Raw genomic sequence first — 22,746 nt, 5'->3', positions numbered from 1 at the left:
GTTGACTCATATCCAGCTTCTCGTCCACTGTAACCCTTAGGTCCTTTTCTGCAGAACTGCTTCCTAGCCATTCGGTCCCTAGTCTGTAACAGTGAATGGGATTCTTCCGTCCTAAGTGCAGGACTCTGCACTTGTCCTTGTTGAACCTCATCAGGTTTCTTTTGGCCCAATCCTCTAATTTGTCTAGGTCCCTCTGTATCCTATCCTGCCCATCAGTTCCCTGAGAGAGTCAAAGTCTGCTTTCCTGAAGTCCAGAGTCTGTATTCTGCTGCTCTCCTTTCTTTCTTGTGTCAGGATCCTGAACTCGACCATCTCATGGTCACTGCCTCCCAGGTTCCCATCCACTTTTCTTCCCCTACTAATTCTTCCCGGTTAGTGAGCAGCAGGTCTAGAAGAGCTCTGCCCCTAGTTGGTTCCTCCAGCACTTGCACCAGGAAATTGTCCCCTACACTTTCCAAAAACTAGAGCGAACAGACTAGAATCCCAAATCCACCCTAAATTCCAGTAATGTTAAAGTATTTTGTGAAGTGTTTATACAGTCCTAATCCAGGTACCTATCTAGTGAACTTCCTATCACATACAAAGAACAACAGCAATATGATGAAAGAAAATCAATGACCCATTCTCATAATAGGTACAAGAAAGGAAGAGCTGTTACATCTATATTCATAGTGAAAGGAATGAACAGGGGAGTGTGGATATAACTACTTTAGAAAAAGGAATATCCATTACATGAGACAGAAGCAGTGTATAGCCTGGAGGAATGGAACATGTCAAGCAAATCTAATGTCTGCTGTACCATTCAGTAGCCGGTAGGCCAACTGTAAAGGATGGATTCTCAACTAGAAGGGCACAAGAAAGCAATGCATATTGTCACAGAACAGCTATTCAAGATGCCAAATTCGTGAATGATTAAAACAGATTGGATGCTCAGACTGCATCAAAATCTAAAACAAACAAACAAACAAACAAAAATAACCGGAGAGAGGGGGAGAAAAACCCACGAAAACATCAGATGAAGAATTAATGGTGCACTTGATGAGTTAATGAGTGAAATTGCAGAATAAATGAATGCTATCAGCAGAAACCTATTTATTCCATTAGAGCTATACAGGTAGCTAGGGGGAAGAAAACTAATATCAGTAATATGTCTCTGGTATTTATACCTACAGTGTGCCAATCCTGCTACAATGAATAGAAGTGATAGTTCGGCAGATATCCACATGAACATTATACCTGTAAAAATATATCACTCCATTAAAGAGCTAGCAGTTCAATAATGTCACATATTGTGAATTTAAATGCCAGTTCTTCCAAAGAAAACAATGAAGAACAATCACAATAGTCATGTGATGGATGAGCAAAGTCGTTCAGATGAATTTGGAGCCAATTGCCCAAACTAGAATAATATTCTAGTAATTCAGGCCTGAACAGGACAGAATGTTATGGTGCCTATGAATGCTATTTAGCATTTATATCTGTCCCTATTGTTGAGGATGTGCATTGCTATTTGTAAACCACATTTGTAACTTGTGGGCTTGGCTGCACCAAGAGCAAAATTGAGAAGGTCAAGTGGCAGAATGAAGAGATCACGCAGTTTTGTAAATGGAACCTAGGCCTCAACTAAGAAAAAAAAAAGAGTTGGCCTTGTGGTTTTATTGTGTACCTAGTGGTTTAATTTAAAATTACCTCCCTTTGGGATCCACCCTTGGGCCAGGTGAATCTACGGCAATTTCCCAATCACTTAATGGGACTAAAACAAATTTACTTTTGTAAGTGTAGTGTAGATGATTTATGTGCTCAACCTCTGGTTAGATGTGCATAACACCTGTATGCTAGGTCAATAAAACCCTTTCCTATGTTTCAGCACATCACAGTTTCAAACCTAACCAACCTTCTTGAATACCCTCTGGCTCATCACAATGACTGTGATCCTTGTGGTGGAAGAGAAGAGAGAATGGCCCATTAGTCCACAATAAACCTTCTGACTATCCGCTACCATAAAGCAGGTATCCTCTTTACCGCCCATCCCAATTCTTCACTACCATCTCCCCACATCTTTTTAGTCCTCTACTATGAAACCTGGCAGTCCCAACCACTATGGAGATTTGCTGCTTAGCATTATTATAGGGTATTAGCATAAATTACAACTTAATTATAACAGGGTCAGTTGTCCCCTGACCACCAGAGTTCACTGCAGCACCCTGCTTCTGTCTCCCCTCTCTTCAGGTCCTCATAAGAACCCTGCTAGCAGCTTTCTTGTGGCCAATAATACCTCTTCTTGAGGTCTGAATTTGTTAACAAACAGTTCCAATCAACCTCAAAGCCCCCAAATGCAGTCCATCAACATACCTATTCAGCTCTGCCAGTCCCCGGTCTCTTCAGTTCTAGTTTGCTTTTGGTTAATCAGCTACTACAGCACCTTCTAGCTAGAGTCCTTCCCTGCTCTTCCTCACAGGGACTCCCCAGTCTTCCTATCTGGAGTACTTTCTTCTACAAGAAAGGGTCCAACAACCTCCTAGTGCTGTGTATTCTCCAGGTTTCAGAAGTCAGCTGTCAAACCCCTCTACTGTTCTGGCCCTCAGCTTTCTTCAGTCCTCTGCCTTCCAGGCTCAAATCCTTCTCTTAGTCAGTGTCTCTTGCAGGATCCTCCTGCTCACTGCACTTCCTCTCTGTCACTCCCTCTTTCTTCAGCTTCCTGCAAGGGGACACCTGTCCTCTGTCAGACCCCATCAAGTCTGTTAACACAGCACAGGTGAGCTGGATCCATTCTTTCTTAAAGGTCCCAGTCCATCCTGTGACACAAATTCACATCACTACCCTCAATTCATGCAAAATCCTCCCCCGCAATCTCAACGAAAAGGATCTTGCACCTTCACAATCTCGGAATATATGACCATAGTGGATAAATTCTGAAGAAGACACTGTCTCTAGATTTTTAGAGGTAAGAGGAGTGAGGCCCATCAGTGAAGGCCTTCAAGGCCCACGCAGCAGAAGAATAGAGTGGAATGAGTAGTCTACAAATAGGCATCAGGCTATAAGATAAAGGAGCAGGCCTTGTTGCAGGCTTTACCTTACCATGAAAATCTGCTACTGCATGCCAGAAATGGTCAATTTGATGTTCTAGGAGATCCTATAACCAAACTTTTTAGAGACCTTAAATTTTTAAATAAATAAATAAAAGGCTGGTTCCAGGGAAGGACTAAGATTTGTTTTTCTTTATTTGAATTTGGCCCTTTTGTGTGTAACAGAGCAGACTAAAAGCAATTTCTGTAATCTACTTGTGTAATGGAAAATGATTTTTCAGTGCTAGATATAATTCAAAGCTTGTTGCAGTCATTAAGAAAAAAAATCTCTAAGTACCCTTAACATGAATGATAAATTGAGACATGTATTTCTTGCTATTTTAAAAGCTAGGCACACTGAGCACAGACACATGGATTTCATTTTCTTTTCACTACCCTATATTTGAGAAGTTATACTGACAGTAATGTCGCCTATCTTTCTCACACAATAAAGATAAAAGAAGGAAGGAAGTCTAATTGTTCTATAGTTCTATAAATGTTCTGTTCTAGCACACCCGTGTGTTAGACATCAGTTTGATTTCACTGAGTTTAAAGTATTTTATCACAGTAATGTGATCCAATTTGATTTGATTTCCTTTACACAAGATAGAAAATAAAGGTGTTTTCTTTGTTTTTTTAAGGTCCTTGTTTTCACTGACTCTTTTATGAGTAGAGGTGGCCAGAGGAGCTACTGGTGGTTTGCATGGAAGGGAAAAATCAGGGTTCTAGACCTAGGATGGGGCAAATGGCCTGATTTCCTATGAATTCTCTAGAATTTGTGGGGATTACTGATGGATCCTACAGCTCTCTCTCAACTGGGAACAAACCTTGCCCCATCATGTGGGAGAAACTCCACTTTGTTTAAAGGAATGCAAGATATTTCTGACTTTTGGAATGAAGACCAAGGTGCAAAGAAAATGCAGGATTTACCCTATTCAAACATACTAGTCAATATCATAACATGATGGCAGCAATGCCTTTAAAACAGAGTGTAGACACTCTTGAAAGTGTTCATTGGTGAAGGAAAAATAAAAAGCCCCTGCATTGCTGTTTTTCTTTACTACAATTTCTATTACCACTTTGTTTATGAAAAATATTTTTAGCGGTTGTCTTGCTGGAATATGCAGAAAAAAATCCTGTTCTTTAGTATTCCAAGTGTTCCTCTAGGACTACTGTTTCAACGTTAGTATCTGTATGTTTGAGCCAGCCCTTGAAAGCACGAAAATCTCAGACATTACTATATTGAAATGGGTCAGACAATATGATCCAATAGAATATTCATAGCCTTGTGTATCAATACATGTCATATACATATGTGTTTTTAGCTTGCTGCGGGGGAATGGGGTTTTCTCTGTAATCTGGACTCACTAAGGTTTTTAATGCAAAATCCAAGGCTAGCTATGCAGATACTCAGCCTTTAATGCTTCACCTTCAGGGAAAAGGGGCAATGACTGGTTTCACCTGTTTCAGGAGGCCTGAGAAAAAAAGGCTTTGGGGGTATAAAAGGATGAGCTTGAATTGATAGAGGGGCCTTAATGTTGAACCAACAAACGGGCATAACCTTTTGTCCGGGGCAGGGGAGAGGAACCCTGCAGAAGGATTGGAAGGACTGGAACCTACCAGGGTTTCCATAGGACTGATGGGAGTTTAGAGCTTTTTATTGTTTTGTGTTTTCTCTGTAAGGCTTTTATCCTATAATAAATGCAATCTGCTTTGACAGAGTTGTTTGGTTACATGTAACTGCTGGCATACATTGGTCATAGCCCCTACATAGAAATCAAAGCATAGGTGTTGGACACTTGCTCAGACCTGTTGAGATAAACACAGGAAAATACAAGAGTCCTGCAAGCCTAAACACTTGGTTAGAAGGGAGAGGGACACCAGGTCCTGCCAGGAGGGCAGTGACAGCTAGCGCCTTGAGATGGCGTTCCTTGTGCAGACCACGGGGGGGGGGAGGAGGTGTCAAACGTGATGTTATCCTGAAACTGTGACAGCTTCATATTACTGGTTTCCATTAAAGTAACAAACATATAGCATATAGATACATGGACATAAACGCGGTACTTGATCGGCAGTTAGGGAACAATTCTGCAGTCAGTGATACTTATGGGAATTTTGCAATTCACTTCAATGACAGCAGGAGCATGTTCATATTATTTTTTAAAACATTCAAACTCATGTAGTAATTATGAGTTTAAGTTTCATCCTGTGACCTGAATATTCATGATAAATTTTGTCAGTATCTAAATGGCTTCCAAAAATATGATGAATATAGAGCGTTACCTTTCTATATATAATTGACTAGTTGTCCAGTCTGAGCCAGTAATAATAACATAGTGAGAGAGGATAGTCAGTCAAGTTTGATTGCCTTTCTTAATAAAGTTGTCTTTATTATTTAAGAATAGTGCATTACAAAGAGGGTTATACCCTATCTTTATGGAACCAAAGCTTGCAGCTGATAGTAGTCTGATCTCAGTCCTGTCTTGTTCAATCAATAACTCAAATTTATAGCTTTTAGTTTCTATAATATAAAATATAATATATATAAATTAATAAATTATAGATTCTATAATATAAAATTCTATAATAAATTTATAGAATAAATTCTATAATATAAAATATAAAATCTATAGTTTTATAGCTATATTTTTGGCAATCTATAATGACCCTTTTTACACTCATGATAATTACATGTTCCCTTTTGTCTGGTACATATTGCAAGTTTCCAAGCAGATATCACAATATCCAAATTTTCCATACTAATGCGGTTAGTACATCTTGCAGTTAGGACACTTGTTCTGATCAAGAGGATATTATGCTAAACATTAAGAACTAAACTTTCCACTCTCATTAAACTAAATGTTCCAGTCTTAATAAATGTTACACAACATAGCATTATTATTACAAATTGTTCTTAAAACTGGCTAGAGGCTTTGTTCACTTGACACTTGGCTTTTACTTAGTAATGGATCTTTTGACCTAATGGTCAACAGGTGGATCCTGCAAAGGGCCGAGGTTCTCTTATGAATTGCTGAGCCCCCTCAACTCCCATTGATTTCAGAGTAACTACAGGGCATTCGGTACTTTGTAGGAAGCTCATTGAGGGAGCTTTGAGTAGTTGAGTTGGTATGGAATCTGTGTCATATCTTAAAGTTTTAGGGACAATTACATTAAATTTACACATTTAGGAAAATGGAGTAAGTTACACAAAGAGATGAATTCTGTTATGCTGCCTCTGTGCAAATGTGAGCTTCTGTAGTGCCCCGCTCACATATTGTGGGCATGAAGGAGAAGTGGCCAGAAACCAACCAATCCACACTAAAAAAAGAATTAATAAGGTGAAGGTGATATGAGCAGTGGCAGATAAACGGACAGGCACCTGGGGCCAGGGCCTAGGGGCCCTGGTCAATTTGGGGCCCCCTGCAGGAGCACCAGAAACTGGATAGAAATGGGGGGGACACTGGTTCCAGAACTGTGGCCCCACCCTCTGCTTCTCCTCTCCTCCAGGGGTCCCCACCTCTTTGCTACTCCTCTTCCTGCTGAGGTTCCGCCCCCTGTCCAGGCCGGAAGTCAGAACTGGGCTGTGGTAGGGTGAGCATTCTCCCTCCCAGTGCGGGGCTGGCCCGAGCCCCCCTCCATGCAGGGCTGGCCCGAGCCACTGGCCCGAGGCCTCTCCCCCCCACATACACCTGACTCAAGCTACTTGCCTGAACCCCTCTCACCCTCTCCCTGGAGTTGGCCTGAGCCCCTCCCCCTCCCATGCTGAGTTGGCCTGAGTCAGTCTCCCGAGCCCCCCGCCTTCCCATGCAGGGCTCACCGGAGACCTGCCGCTCCCCACCAAGACCTTTTTCTGGCAAAACTTGGTGTTTGTCCTATTTGCTCTTGCCAACTGATAATCAGAGCAAATGGGACAAAACATTGGGACGTCCATGGCAAGGCTTGAAAAGGGGACTATCCCGGCCAATACGGGATGTATGGTCACCCTAGGCAGCAGTAAAAGCTTCCCAGGAAGGCTGGGTCACTGTGAAGAGCCCTGGACCCTCCACCTGCCCTGTGTGGCAGGCCAGGGGGCCCGAGTGAAGACCCCAGCCCATGTCCCTGCCCCCTGGGGTGCACCACCTAGGGCAGATGGAGGGACTAGGGTTCCCCACAGCAGCTCGGGCTCCCTGGGCAACTCTTATCATGGCCCAGTTCTGGCTTTCGGCCTGGCCAGGGGGTGGGGCATTGGGGGAAGGGGAGGAGCAGGGGGCAGTAACCCATGGTGGACCAGTAAAGGATTGAAAGGTACTTCCTAATACAGGCTCTTGCCACCTGGTTCCATAAGATTTCCTTTTGGTGTTGCTGGGCTCTTCTAATGACTGTAGCTGGGGCTGCCACCACTGCAGTACAAATATTAGATAACAACAGTTTGTCTACCCAGGGATGGTGCCTTCCAGTACTGCTAACCCCAAATGTTAATAAATCTTAAATTGGATTCCAAAAAATGAGGATGAAAACAAAACATGAGGTTAAAAAAAGATATATCTGAGGTTCTTTTTATTTTCCTCTGGTTTCTGAGCCTTTCGGATACACTGGGGTCATGGTTTCATGCTTTTCTCTGCGACCATGAAGACAGAAACTTTCATTTGTTTAAACAAATATGAAAACAGATGCTCTTGTATTCACTTGGCTCCTGGAGCTGGGGCATTAAGAAAAAACACCAAATGCCACATGGCTCATGTTAAAATCACGGGTTGGCATCACTGCCCTCCCCTTCCATGTTAATTTGTTCATCACCATTTCAGTGCAGTTTTTGATCTGGCTTATGCCTCTGCACTCATTTTCATGCTAAAGAGGATGACTAAGCTCTCGTGTGCTCATTATAGGCAGCATTATATTTCCAAAAGTACTATTTCTTCACTTGGAACTGATAACCAGTTATTTGCTTGTTCAATCCACTTACAAAAAACAACCTACTCTAGTCATTCAGAATGTCACTCTTTTCTCTTACTAAAATAAACACAGGTGACATTCTTAATGGGCATCCTATAAGTTTAGTGAAAGCTAAGTTTTATCACTTTCTAAAAAGAATCAGAATTCTATTCATTGTATATGCCAGAGCCTTCAAAGTCTGAAATTGCTGCTTATTTATTATTTTTCAGTATATGTAATTCTGGTTTAATTTAGGAGTATGGAGTTAACCCCAGTGGACCCATCACTATTGACATCATAGATCAGCTATACTTAACTGGGAATACAAATTGAACTGGAGTAGTTTTGAAGGTGAGCAAGAATAACAAAGCAGCAAAGGCTTCATTATTGGTGTTCAGCATGGGACCATACACTGCCCTTTCTTCACTCGTGACTTGATTTGTTGCAAAAGAAATCTGCAGGTGTGGAAAATCTATTTTCAACATCTTAGATTCTAACCCTACAGTTTTCACAGGGTTTTGTTAAGAATTAGGAACCACATTTCCAAAGCCAGTAATTTCCAGTTTTCTCTGCCATTGTTTGTTTTGATGGTTTTTTTTTTTTTTGCTCTACTCTAGTTTACTGTGATTATTTTGCCTCTTGGTTTAGAAAAACGCAAAAGGGTAACAAAGTTAGCCAAGACATTCTAGGGGATGTTTTTGTATGAGCCAAGGTTAAACATGTTTTAAGTCTCTACTACTAAGAAGCTCTTGTTTGGAGTTACTGTGATCTAGTGGATAAAGCACTGAACTGGAAACTGGAAACCTGGCTTCTATGTTCAGCTCTGCCTTTGGTCTAGAGCAGGGATTGGCAACCTTTGGCACATGGCCCCGGTTAGTACTCTGGCGGGCCAGGTCGGTTTGTTTACCTGCCGCGTCCGCAGGTTCGGCCGAAGGTTCGTCTGCAGGTTTGGCTCCCACTGGCTGCGGTTCACCGCTCCAGGCCAATGGGGGCTGCGGGAATCGGCACGGGCCGAGGGATGTGCTGGCCACTACTTCCCGCCGCCCCCATTGGCCTGGAGCAGCGAACCATGGCCAGTGAGAGCCGCGATCGGACGAACCTGCAGCCGCAGCAGGTAAACAAACCGTCCCGGCCCGCCAGGGTGCTTACCCTAGTGCGCCATGTGCCAAAGGTTGCTGATCCCTGGTCTAGTGCATGACCTGGAGCAAATCACTTCCCCTCTATGCTCCTCATCTTTAAAATGAGGATAATGATATTGACTTCCTTTGTAAAGTAATTTGAGATCATTTTGTCAGCACTGTAGAAAAGCTAGTATTACTATTATTGTGATCCAACTTTTCTCTCATTCACACTCACATATTCACACTCACACCACAACAACATATTATATGGAAAAGTAATATTTAGAAAACTGTATTTTAGCTGCCTTTTAAAGCTATTTAGCAGTTGGAGAAACCAGTGCCAGCATTCCACAAACCACTAGGAACTGATTTGTAGACTGCCAGTGTTTCCACAGACCAGTTTGCAAATAGTAGCTGTAGAATGATGGGGAAGGTAGATACCACATGATGGATCCATTCAGACAGACTCAGTGGGGAACTAAATGTGTCTTTGGCCAAATAACTGACAGTCCATCACCTGAGGAAATAGTTAAAACAGCAAGCTGTGTATATTCAAGTTTTTGCTCTGCTTTTAATCAGTCTGACATAGATGCCCTGCTGAAAGAAGATATAGGAATTGCCATATCAAAACAGACCAATGGTCCATCTAATCTAATCTCCTGTCTCCAACAGAAGCCAATGGAGCAACATTGGGGAAGGAGTAAAAAACAAGATAATGCATTTAACTGTAAAAAAGGCAGAAGTTTGTTTTGAACTGCAAATAACAAGAGCTTTCAATCAAGCAGCTAGACAAAACAAACACTTTTTTTTTTTTTACAGTTAAGTGTATTACCTGTATACTTTTGGACTACTTAATGTAAGTGCAGAAGCCAGTTTTAGTCATACATTCCAATTAAAACAATCATACTGAGTTATTTCCTATTAAGAATATTGGGCCAGACTGCTCCCTCCCATGAAAAAACCGGCTGCAGGGGATTAGTGGCAAGGAAAAACACAAACCAAAACTGTATTAAGCTGGTTCTCTGCATGTTTTAGGAAGAAAGAGATTAATACATGCAGTACACACAGCTGGCAACATCCCACCACAACCTCACCCCTTTCTAACCACAAAACCCTACCCCACAGTGCGTACTCTACAGGTATTTTTTTTCCTATGGGGGCAAACTATAAATAGAGTCGCCTTTGTACCCTTTTGGATTTGGGCAGGATGACATTATATTTTTGTGTGTGTGTAAAGTATGTTTTTCAAGCATCTTTGTTTCATTTCTCCTATTTCCTTAAGTTCATTCAGGGTAGAGGAAGGATAAATAAGAGAGTCAAAAAGCTCACATCCATTCAATTTATTATTATATAAAATGGAACAGTGAATATTCTTTAAACTCTTCTGTTTACTTGAAAATATTGTTACCTCTTTTGACTTAAGCAATTAGCCAATATTCAGGGTTTTGCAGGTTGCTTCCATTAGGAGGAGAAATGGATGATGAAGTCAGGTATTTCTTTGATGGAAGCCTATTTATTTACAAAGAATGTACAAAGTCTTGTTTCCCTGAACACCGTAGGAATCAAACAGTTCCAAGCTAGCACTCCATCCAGAAAGCTTTCTCTGAGGGTCACATTACCAGTGCTTTTCTTGCTGTGCCCTGGGCTTTCCTGATCTTTTATTTTTGCTTCTGTCTTTTCTGCAACTTGTCACTCACAATCACACACAGTTCCCCTCATTTGCATTCAGACTCCAGAGAAACCCTTCCATTCACATGGCTCAACTATTGACTAGACTTGTGCCAGCATCAGGAAGGTTTTGCTCATCCTCTTTCATAACAGTATTTTACTGTAGTGTACTCAATTTCTCAAGTGCTTCTCAAAACATTAGACACTACTTTATAAGACACATTCAAAGGGATTACTTTCCATTAAAATAATATTAAATAGCCCCCTTAACCCACCCCATTAAGAAAAGGTTTGAGGACTCCCATTTCCAGAGAATCAATATACCTTTTTATTTCTTTATCATCAACAAGCTACCTTTCCTAGGAGACAGATAACTGAAGAAGAAATCCAGCCACAATATGGACAAGTCATTGTGAAGAATGTTAATGTTTCATTTTATAAACTGTGACAGAAACAGAGACACTACAGTTTAGACACTTAAGAAGAGATCACATAGTTTTTTCCAAAGATTTTAGCTTAGAATGGGTTTGCTCTGAACAGAGATCCTGCTTGTTTGCTTAAGACTGACACCATAACTGACCAGTTGGTGGGGTGGGGTGGTTGCTGCTGCTTTTATGGGAGGCACTTGGCAGGCACAGATGTCTGCCCTGAGGAGGGTGGGACTATAAAAATGAGTCATAATTGTTGTTGTTGTTTTTAAATGATGAAACTTTACAATCAAGCATGAGAGCTTTGTTTTGAGAAATTTTGTTACAATAATTGTTAAACAGAAGGTTCTGTGTTAGGGGGAAGGGGTGTACTTTTGGCAAAGCTTAAGCATGGGAAAAGTCTGCTTTGAGAGAAAGCTATCAGGGTTACCGTGGTTTAAAGAGCTCCTGAGCACTCAAAAATATATCAAGATTGGAGAAATTATAGATAAATATTTACTTATTTCTTCAAAGTGCATACTCATACTCTTCTTATAAATATTTCTGTATCACAAATACCTAATGTTTGTGCAATGGCTTATTAGACATACATATTTGGCATCAATCTAGTTCCTGAATTAAAAAAGAGAAAATCTATTATAATTGTAATCCTTATTGATAATTCTAGCAAAATAGCCCAGGAATTAATGGGCATAGAAAGTCTCTTCACCCACAGAAGTGTTGTCACACAAACATCACATAGGCACACTGAAGAGCGTTTATGTAGGGAAACTGTCCCTGTCATTACCTATCCTGTACTCACTCTTGTCCCAGTCTTGAACCTTTCATGATCATTAACATTCAAAACTGATTTTTAAGGGATTTTGAATGTAAAATTTCAAGTCCCTCAGGTGATGGCAATATATCAGAGATAAACTCTGAAGATAATCTTTTAACCTACAAATTGCACAAAAATGGAGGCAGTGTTAATACTAATGGATCAACTTGTTAATGCCATAACTAAGGTGTGACATTGAAAACACTTGAGAACTGTGACTGATACCCAGCTCTTGCCTAGGGTGCTAACATAGAGATCCTCAGAAGTGCATATGCAGGATATTTTGTTGGTTCTTCTTTTTCAGATTGAAAGCACTTTCAAATTCAGTTTCAAATTCAGTTTCGCAGCATGTATGAATTAAAAAGTAGAGTTTTGCCATGAAGCATTTCCCCTGCAGTTAGTTTTGTTTTTGCTTTACTACAGCTTCCTAAAGGATGTTTTTAATCCAACATAATTTAATTACAACTCAGTCAACATGTGTTTTACATCAGAATAAACTGTTTCACTACTTTCTCTGCAAAAGAATATCCAAAGACATACACCTAAACATACCCAATTAGTTAAACAACATTTCTCTGACTCATATTTTAATTCCTTCTATTTCATACTTATGTCTATTGTCTTTAGGGCAGATTATATATTAGTATATGTTTGTCATTTTCATGATGGTTTGGACAGAATTTCTACAAGTCAGAGAATAAATGGTACAGACCTAATTGAGGCCCCTTGTATTGTGAGGGACATTAGACCTAAATAATTCAGCAAGGCTCCCCAGTTTATGCATGAGAGTTGCACTGAATCATGTTGTAATATTAATTCAATGTGAAATCATTTCATAGCTTTCAATTTTATTTAAATAATTGGAGTAATTGCTACAATGTGAAAATATGTAACCAATGCCTGTTATTGCAGAGTAGTAATTTCTCACTGCACTTTAGGAGTGTTACTTCTGGCTGTCCAAAGGGAAGGGGAAGTCTCCTTGCATTCTCCAGTTCCTGAAAAGTAACGTACGGGACAAACACCATCTACCCTACGTTCACACAGTTCCTGTTATTGCTTTGAAGAGGGATGAATATCAATAAAAGCTGAAAATCTCAGCCATACAACCTTTGGGTTCACACCTTTAGCCAGCCAGCAACTTTTTTTTCTCTCTCTCTCTCTCTCTCTCTCTCTCACACACACACACACACACAAATTCCAAAGGCTGTGAAACTTCACAGGCTTTGACTTTTCTGTCAACATGGTAAGTGTTTTTGTTAAGAGCATGTGCTTGTACTGTCCATACCTGCTTTTTGGTCTTTGAACCTGCTCCTTAAGTACAAGGGCTAATGTTTCAGGACTTAGGCCAACCTTTGACTACTGAGGTTAGGAGGAAACTTTCCCTAGGGCCAGAGTACCCCAAAACTGTCTACTACAGGGTTTCTTGCACCTCCTCAAGAAACATCTATACTGGACCCTGTTAGTGACAGGATACTGGAGTAGAAGGACTACAGGTCTGATCCAATATGACATTTTCTATGTTTCTAAGGTCTACTAATCTCTTGTGAAGTTTAAAATTACCTCTTGTCTTCACCAATCTGGCCAATTTTACTAATCTTAGTATGTCTGCACTGGCTGTGAACCTTTCTGCAGGCTTTCTCCTGCATCTCAAATACAGGGGAAGTGAAGGCAGCTGTAAAAAATAAAAAATAAATACTACATAACAAATGAAAGAAAGGGGAAGTTCATAGTAACAAATATAAGTCCAAAGTTAAGAATTGTGGAAAAGAGATAAGGGAATCAAAAGATAGAAGGAGAAATCTGTGGCCAGTATCACAAAGGAAAATAAGAAGGAGTTTTTAAAATATATTAGGAACATAAAGAATCCTGACAATGGTGTTAGTCCATTACTAGATGAAAACAGTAATATTTTCAATAATGCAGAAAAGGCAGAAGTGTTCCATATTTTTTTCTGTTATGTATTTGGAGAAAACAGATTATACAGTCTCATCATATGGTGATGATAACTCTCCTTCCATTCCATCTCTGGAAGATGTTAAACAGAAATTATAAAAGTTAAACCTTTTTAAATCAGCAGGTCTAGATAACTTGCATCCATGAGTTTTTAAGAGAGCTAAGAAGCTCTCTGGACCATTAATGTTTATATTTTTGAATATGTCTCTGGGAAATTTCCAGAAGACTGGACCAAAGCTAATTTTGTGCCAATTTTCAAATAGTGCAAATCGGATGATCCAGGTAATTATAGACCTGTCAACCTGACATAGACCCTGGGAAAGATAATGGAAAGGATGAAATGGGACTTGATTAATAAAAAACTAAAGGAGGGTGATGTAGTTAATGACAATTAACATCGATTTATGCCAAATAGACCATGTCAAACTAACTTTATATTTCTGAGGAGATTATAAATTTGGTTGATAATGATAGTAGGGTTGACATGATATTCTTAAACTTCTGTAAAATGTTTGACTTGGTACCACACGACATTTTGATTAAAAAACTAGAACAACATACAATTGATATGTCACACATTAAATGGATTAAAAACTCTGTGACAAGACTCAAAATGTAACTGAAAATGGGGAATTGCCATTAAACGGGTCTGTTTCCAATGCGGTCCTCCAGGGATTGTTTGTTCGCCCTACACTAGTTAACCTTTTTATCAATCACCTGGAAGAAAACAAAAATCATTACTCATAAAATTTGTAGATGACACAAAAATTGGGGGTGTGGTAAATAATGAAGATGAGAGGTCACTGATTTTGAATTATCTGGATTGCTTGGTAGACTGGGCACAACAAATAATATGTGTTTTAATATGGTTAAAGGTAAATGTATACATCTAGGAACAAAGAATGTAGGCCCTACTTACAGGATGGGGGACTCTATGCTGGGAAGGAGTAACTCTGAAAAAAATTGGGGATCATGGCAGATAATCAGCTGAATATGAGATAGTGGCAAAAAAGATCTAATGCAATCGTGAGATGCATAAACAGGCAATTCTTGAGTAGCAGTAGAGAGTACTTATGTATCTGGCACTGGATCATTTTTCTTTATATATATTTATCAAATTACACATTTGATCTGCTCTGGGAATTATTTTGGGGAAGGTCTATGGCCTGTGCTATTCAGGAGCTAAGACTAGATGTTCACAAAAGTTTCTTCTGGCCTTAGAATCTTTCTATCTCTGCTGGCTCTGGAAGGCCCTCTTCCTTCCCTCATGTATATCATTCTCTCTCCTCTACTAAAAGAAGGCTCTCAAGTTTAAGAGCTTCAGTTTAGTGAGTAGATAAAGGTAATGATTTGCCCTTTTATAATTTTCTTTATTTTCCAAGGCTGGAAACCTTTGCTTTCCAAAGCAGTGTTCCAAGTTGTTCCTTATAATGTTTATTTCATTTTCTATCTGTCCTTTACACAGAGAGTAGAACAGGAAGGGTGTATATACAAGTCTTTATATCTTTCCAATAGCTGATGTGTACATACACCAATATGTCTTACAGTTCTGAAAGAAATAGATGAACTATTTTCATCTTGCTTTTGCACTTTACCAAACTCTGATTTATAATTAATAACTCAGTTGAAAAATGAATAAGTGCCAGCTGCTCGTTACTTTAAACACCTTTTCATCTACCCAAGTTGCCCCTAACTTCTTGATCTCTGCTTTTTTGCTAACACATAGATTATTCTGTTGACATTGATGCTTTTTAAAATGTTCTTTCAAATTGATAAAAACAAAGCCAATTGCTGCTATATACCTGTAAAACAGCTTGGAGAAAAGCTGCTGACAACCAACCTACGATATAATTATCTTCCAGTGAATACACATGAGAACTATACCACTCCTTCACCCATCAGATCAATATGTATCAACCCACATTATGTCTTTCTTTTCTACATATTTGTTTCAGATTATGTTTTTACCATTTTGGAAAGATGGAGTAAAGCCTGAAAATTAATTCAACAGAAGTTTCTCTCACCCTGGAAATTTCCATTTTAGTTATCCTCTGCTGCTCCCTAAGATATTAGGGATGTCTAAACTCAGTCTTCTGTGAACTGTGAGAGACTTCCAACCCTTATTGCTTTCATCTGGAGGACCCCTAGTGGAGCCCCTATGTTTAAATTATTTTTTTTAGCTGCTCTCAACCCTGATCCTTCTCTCATTTGATGTCCTTTCTTGCTCCCAGTTGCTAAAACTTCTTAAAATGTTTGAGCATTAGTAGTAAGTAGCCCCCAGCAAATGTCAAAAACAGATTGATGGATGAGATAAGAGATTGATGGATGAGCACATGCAAAGTCTTTTTAAGGAAAACAAAAAAGGATTTGTAAATCCCTTGGGGATCATTAGAGATCCCTTTTCATATAATCCCAATAAATTATCTTTTTCTATCTTTAATTCTGAAAGAGTTACAATTTAAGATAGCAAAATGGGGATTGTTTGCAATAAGAACTGTGAAAAACAACCTTATAACTTTACCAGAAAATTGATAACTTGTAGCTTTTATAGCATGTTAGCAGAAATTAAGTACAAGTGTCTTTTTGTATATTTCATACAGTAGTTTTTTAAAAAAATTGGAATGATGTGCATGTAGGACATGTGCTTGTCTGAAAGTGGCTTTTAATATGCCATTGCATGGGTATGTTTATCTTTGAGTGCTTCTGCTTGTGGACATTTGTGCGGTGTGTGTGTTTATGCATGCATATTTTTTTTCTGAAATACAGAGACATCTCCACACTGACGTGCATATACCTTAATTTTTCCACAGAAAGAGTGCCTTGAAATATCATCCATTACTGTAAAAGCTTGATCCTATCCTATCCTAAATACAGAGAAAGTAGGTGAGAGAGAAGGGTGTGGTAGGTGTAAAGGTGCTGCTGTTTTAAGGTCTGCTTATCCTTGTTATCAGTGAATCAGAAAAAAATAATTAACACTTAATCTCTGTTTTATACAAACTACTTTAAAACAGGTCTCTGCATTATAAATGAGAGGGGACACCTGATAATCATGGGCACAGCTTTCCTGAAGATGCACGTATACATGGTAGTTTGCATGCATGCTTGAATGTTTGGGGCTGGGGTAATGGTTGGTGGTGTGTGTGTAAGGATTTAAAAGTAAGCTAGATAGCACTGTGAGAAAACTCTTTTCAGTGGAGACCAGGGTGAGAACTTGTGTATACCTACTGCTGTTTACACTTATTTTAATAAAACTGTCCTGATTGCATATCTTTTAACTGTAATAATTTAAATTGTAGGTATATCACATGTGCTTTCTGTGATCGTTATTACAGGGAGTTAATATGAATATAAAAAAAAAACATTTTCTTTCTCACTTTAAAATCAAGTATAACTAAGAAAATTGATTCAAGAGTTATTTCAGAGACCACATCCCCCATGTACTCAAGATCTCAACTTTAGGAACGTAGCCGATGTGTCTAATATATAATACAAATATCTGATTAGCATTAAATTTAGAATTGTTCTGGATGCAAAATATATACCTTCAGAATAAAATAATTAAAATAAATATAGTGACTCATTGTCTGTATTAGATGAACAATTAAGCTGTTTAAGGAAATGGTGAGCCATATGGGATAAACTAGAACTTTCATAAAACCAGGATGATGGGTCTCAGAACTTCTGATGTCTCAACTCCGCTGCATTCCCTTTCCATTTGTGTTTGATGGCTCTATTTTAGCGCTTATAAAAGATTCTTTAATAAAAAAATCCTACATTTGCTTTCTAACAATAAAATATATAATTTATATCACAGATTTGTATAAAATCCCTTTATAAATACCTAGTTCTTTTATAATATCTCTCTCCAATTATGCATGTGTGTAAATACCTTGGTACATTTTAGTTATAATTTAGATGTATGAACATCCTTTTTTCCTTTCAGTGTCTCTTTGCAGGTCTTTGAAAACAACTCTTTCTTTTGTGTTTTAGATTTTCTAATATTTTCAGTTGCAGTTCTTTACTATTTCTGGGGTTGTGTTACATGTAATTTATTGGTTTTGGAGATTTGAGTCATATCCTAAATTTGACTGGCTTCCCTCCTCTGGGGTGGAGGTCATACGGTTTGGGTCAGGACCCTCTCCAGTTATTCATATGGGATATACAGGAATCATAATTTCCAGTTAAGGAAGAGCTTTGAGTGGTCTGGGACTTATGTTAAGGCTGGCCTTCCACGATATCACTTCTGGTTAAGGTGGGACTTCCTGTCATGTCATTCTCATCTCATCCATCAATCTTTTTTTGTCATTTGCTGGGGGCTACTTACCACTATCATTCCTCCAAGCTGATTGCACTGGTGATATATTGGCTTCATTTCTGCTGTCTCTCAGGACTGCTTGGGGAGGAGACTTTGGAACAGATTCTGAGTAACAAGTATGTACCACAACTTTGTGAAATTATACAAGGACAATTAAACAAAAGAACAATTAAGAAACAGTATTTTCAAAAATGAATCCAAATGCACTCTCTCATGTAGAACCCTGAACTTCCATATGTGGCCTTATCATGAAGAAAGAACAAATTAGATCCTTTCGCCTTCAGATTTTCCATGTTGTATGGAGAGCAGGGATCTGAGCTTAATAATATTTCTAGTCCAGTTAGGAATAACAGGAGAGAAGGAGTTTATGATTCCTTAAGGAGTACCTTAAAGCACTCATAGTATATTTTACACCAAGACATAAAATTTAATGCAAAATATTATGTTAGTAACAAAAAAGTCCCCATAGGCAATCAAAAGTCAGGAAAAAACAAAAACAAAGGTTGAATCTTAACTCTAAGCCCTTGTGTACTGTCTTTACTTAAAGGATTCCAAACCATTTCTCCAATAATACATTAGAATCTAGGTGATATTTTCACAAATACAAGTACAATATCTATTAGTTATCCTTTCTTATGCACTTGCACTGACTCTGTAATTGCCTTCATATTATAAGAATGATTTTTTTCTTTACACTTCTGAGTAGTAGTAATTTTTGTAATTGCAATACTGTAACTCATAAATGCTAAGAAATTACCCTTACATATTGGATTAGCAATGTGAATTTTCTAAAGTGCATTACTGCACTATGTTTCTGACAGTTGCTCTTTATCCAGTTTGCCTTTCTTCTTCTGTGATGTCTCTGCAAACTGTCTTAATAAAGTTCTCATGCTGTTTTCATAAGACTCGATTACCACAGGATAAGCATTAGAGAGACTGTGCCTTGGGCAAGCATTGTTTCTCATGGGGATTTTCCATGTACATGGCAGGTGAGCACTTTTTCACCATCTAATAATGTTGGTGCAAATTGTTGATTTGTGTATATATGAGGGGAAGGAGGCCCTTACACTGTATCTTCCCAGCCCCTATCAGATTTCTTATCAGCATATTGTTCCTAGGGAGAAGAGCAGCACTGAGTAGTCCATATGATCCCTAGAGCTACTGTGAGAGAGCTACTATCCTTGTGCAGTCATGAAAAGAGATGGAGGCTACGTGCACACCTGTCTGTCCTTCCATGTCCATACAAGGGGCTCTCACAATCTGAGGATTACAGAGAGTACACAAGACAATAATAAATGCACTTCCCTTAAAATATTCTGTATGAGTTTCTTTACTTTCATGTACAAATTTGTTGTATGCAGAATTTATAACTGCAAGCCACTGATTTCAAAGTTGAATAGTGCTTCCAACCTCCAAAGTTAAACTAGTGATCTGTGATTATTTTTTCCTGAAGAAGAAATTAAATTTAGCTCTTTTTAATGGCTAATTATTGTATTGTATTAAATAGAATTAGTATATTCAAAGTAATATAAGTAATAGACAGCTGATTGTGATGTAGTTGATGAAAAAGTTAATAGCCTTGTAAACCCTTGAACAATGTATAGCAACACATAGCTGTATTCACTATGGATAGGTCTACACTGGATATGCCTTCCAGCTTAGTTAGACATACATCTGCTAGTTGTGGTCACACTAGAATGCTAAAAATAGTAGTATAGCATGGGTCACAAGAAGGGCTAGCTGCCCTGAGTACAATTCTTGTCTGAAACCCTAGGTATGTACTTGTGGCAGCTAGCCCATCCTGCTGCCCATGAAGTTCCAGCTGCACTGCTATTTTTAGTAGGCTTGGCTCAATCAGAGCTAAAAATAGATATGTCGACCCAAGCTGGAAATTACACTTCTGGCTCCAGTGTTGACGTATTTTACTATATCACATTTGTACTGTGTTTTGTATATACAGTTTTATATCTTTCATATAAATGATTTTCATGGACACGCATACAGAGGTGCATGTGTATCTCAGGATATGTCTACATTGCTGCTGGAATATATACCCACGGCTCCAGATTGGTGTCGCTAGCTAGTGCCCCCATCCATCCTGCCACAACTTTACTGCTATTGTTATCTGACCTAATTTTGTTCCAGAAGTATTCTTCAGTCACACCTCCCGATTCCAGAGTAGCCATACCCTAGGACTGTAAAAAGAAAATGGATTCCTGAAAGTCATGTATTTCAAGACTGTAACATAATTCCGGGGTATAATATTAGGCAAGCTTAACTTTACATTAACAAAAGTCTTTGCATAGAATTTCTTGGTTGGTTTACTTTGCGAAGAAAAATAATCATAAATAAAGCTTGGTATAAAACTATTTGGCTTCAGACCTCAAAATAAATGACATATTCTATATGACACTCTAATGAAAAGGCAAAATAATTAGCAAATGTATTTGACCATCTAAGCCATTATATCTTCTTATAATATAGTCATTTCTACCTCTTTGGTGCTTTCTTCTAATAGAGAATGCTTTCGTAAAATGATTCCCACACTGTACTGCCTACCAAAAAAATCTACATAAGGGTTTACTTTATTTTTTGATCCCAAGGTATTTATAGTCATGTAGGTTTTGGTTTTCTGTTTGCGGTGTGTGTGTGTGTGTGTGTGTGTGTGTTTTACTTTCTATAATGCCCTTGTAATAATTTTGTTGTGGTGCTTTCATCAAGTGTTGCTTCAGTGCCTACCGAACCAAAAGTTTTCAGATGGCAGTGTGATTTTTAAATTAACTATCATTAGCATCCAATCTATTCAATCTCAAATCACTGATGGTGTTTGTTCACTAAAATTATATATTCTCAAACTTCAGCCTAAAATGTATGTGAAAGGCTTTCAATTTACTCCACTAAACCACTTAAAATCTTGCATGAAAATGTTCCTTTTCTCTTTAGCTGGTGATTACCTGTCCCCTATGATACATTCTGTTATAAAGCATGTGAAGGATATATTTTGCAAGAGATAATTCTTATGGTCTAATTCATTTTAAAGTAAGCAGTGTTGCGTATTTGAAATTTAACAGGATCATGCAGCTAGTCTTCACAAAACTATCGTCTCAACTTTTTCTGCTTTTTTCCCTTCTGAACATATAAAATGTATTAAAAGAAATATCAATTGTTAGTGACCCTGCAATTATAAGAAGCAATTCTACTTTTGTTTATATGTCACTTAGTTGTCCCAGCTGTGATGAAGAAATGGATACATCTCTCCCTGAAATTTCTCCAACTGTTGTCCATATTTCCTCTCATTAACAGATAAGTTATATGCTGAACTTAATCCATAGTAGCACAAAATCTTCTCTCTACTTTTCTGCACCCATTGTAGCCACTATTGTTTTCTTTGGCTTTAATTCAGTTCTCCTATCTCCTAAGTAAATATATAGAATCCCTCAGAACAGCCCTATTATCTGCAACAAGAGAAGGAGTCTATTCTCTTGACTTTTACTCAACATAAATTGTTTAGTAAGCAAAAAGCTGTTAATGGAGAATCACCATTCAATAGCTGTGTGACCCAAAAGATTAAGAACATACCCCTTCCCAGCTTCTGGCAAACAGAGGCTACGGACACCATCCTTGCCCATTCTGGCTAGTAGCCATTGATGGACCTATCCTCCATGAATTTATCTAGTTCTTTTTTGAACCCTGTTATAGTCTTGGCCTTCACAACATTCTCTGGTGGAGAGTTCTATAGGTTGACTGTGCATTGTGTGAAGAAATACTTCCTTTTGTTTGTTTGTCCATTTATATCGATTGTGTCGAGGAAAATATAACTTAATACTAAAACTATGTCAAAGAAAGTAGCACCTAATTATTACCTTTTCATTTTGCAAAGAAAGAAAGAAAGTTAAAACACTGAATGTATAGAAGCATAAAGAACAACAATCCATCTTGGATGATTATTTATGGGCAAAGTGCTCATCTGCCCAGAGCATCACATTTCTAATCCTACATGCATGTTTTGATGTGTCTGTCTTGATTACAGATGGAACTAAGCCCAACTCTGGAACAAAATACTCTGGAACTTTGAGGAAGTTCCAGTGCACATATAAACTTCAATTGGCCCATTTTCATACAATTAGCCAATCCAAAGCTCCACATCTGAATACTCTCAACATTTGAGAAAGTTTAGATTTGTATTTGTATTTAAAATGGGTAATTTGATAAATATATATAAAGAAAAATGATCCAGTGATATATAAGATTTATTTTACAGTTTCTGGAACAGATACAATAATATTTAGCCTGACTGGGTTCTGGACAGCTCTGGGTACAAGTATGCTGCTACACTGTCGCAAAGGGTCTCTGTTGCCCCAGTATTACTATTTCCATGGATCTGGAGGAAAGCTCTTTCTGAATGTGGAAATATGTGTTTCCAATATTTTGAGGGGGGGTTAAGATGTGGCTGGGGGGGGAATAGACA

This window comes from Terrapene carolina, unplaced genomic scaffold (assembly GCF_002925995.2).
Source record: "Terrapene carolina triunguis isolate 2854851 unplaced genomic scaffold, T_m_triunguis-2.0 Scaffold21, whole genome shotgun sequence".
Taxonomy (NCBI): domain Eukaryota; kingdom Metazoa; phylum Chordata; order Testudines; family Emydidae; genus Terrapene; species Terrapene triunguis.
Note: the sequence above shows the minus strand (reverse complement) of the source record.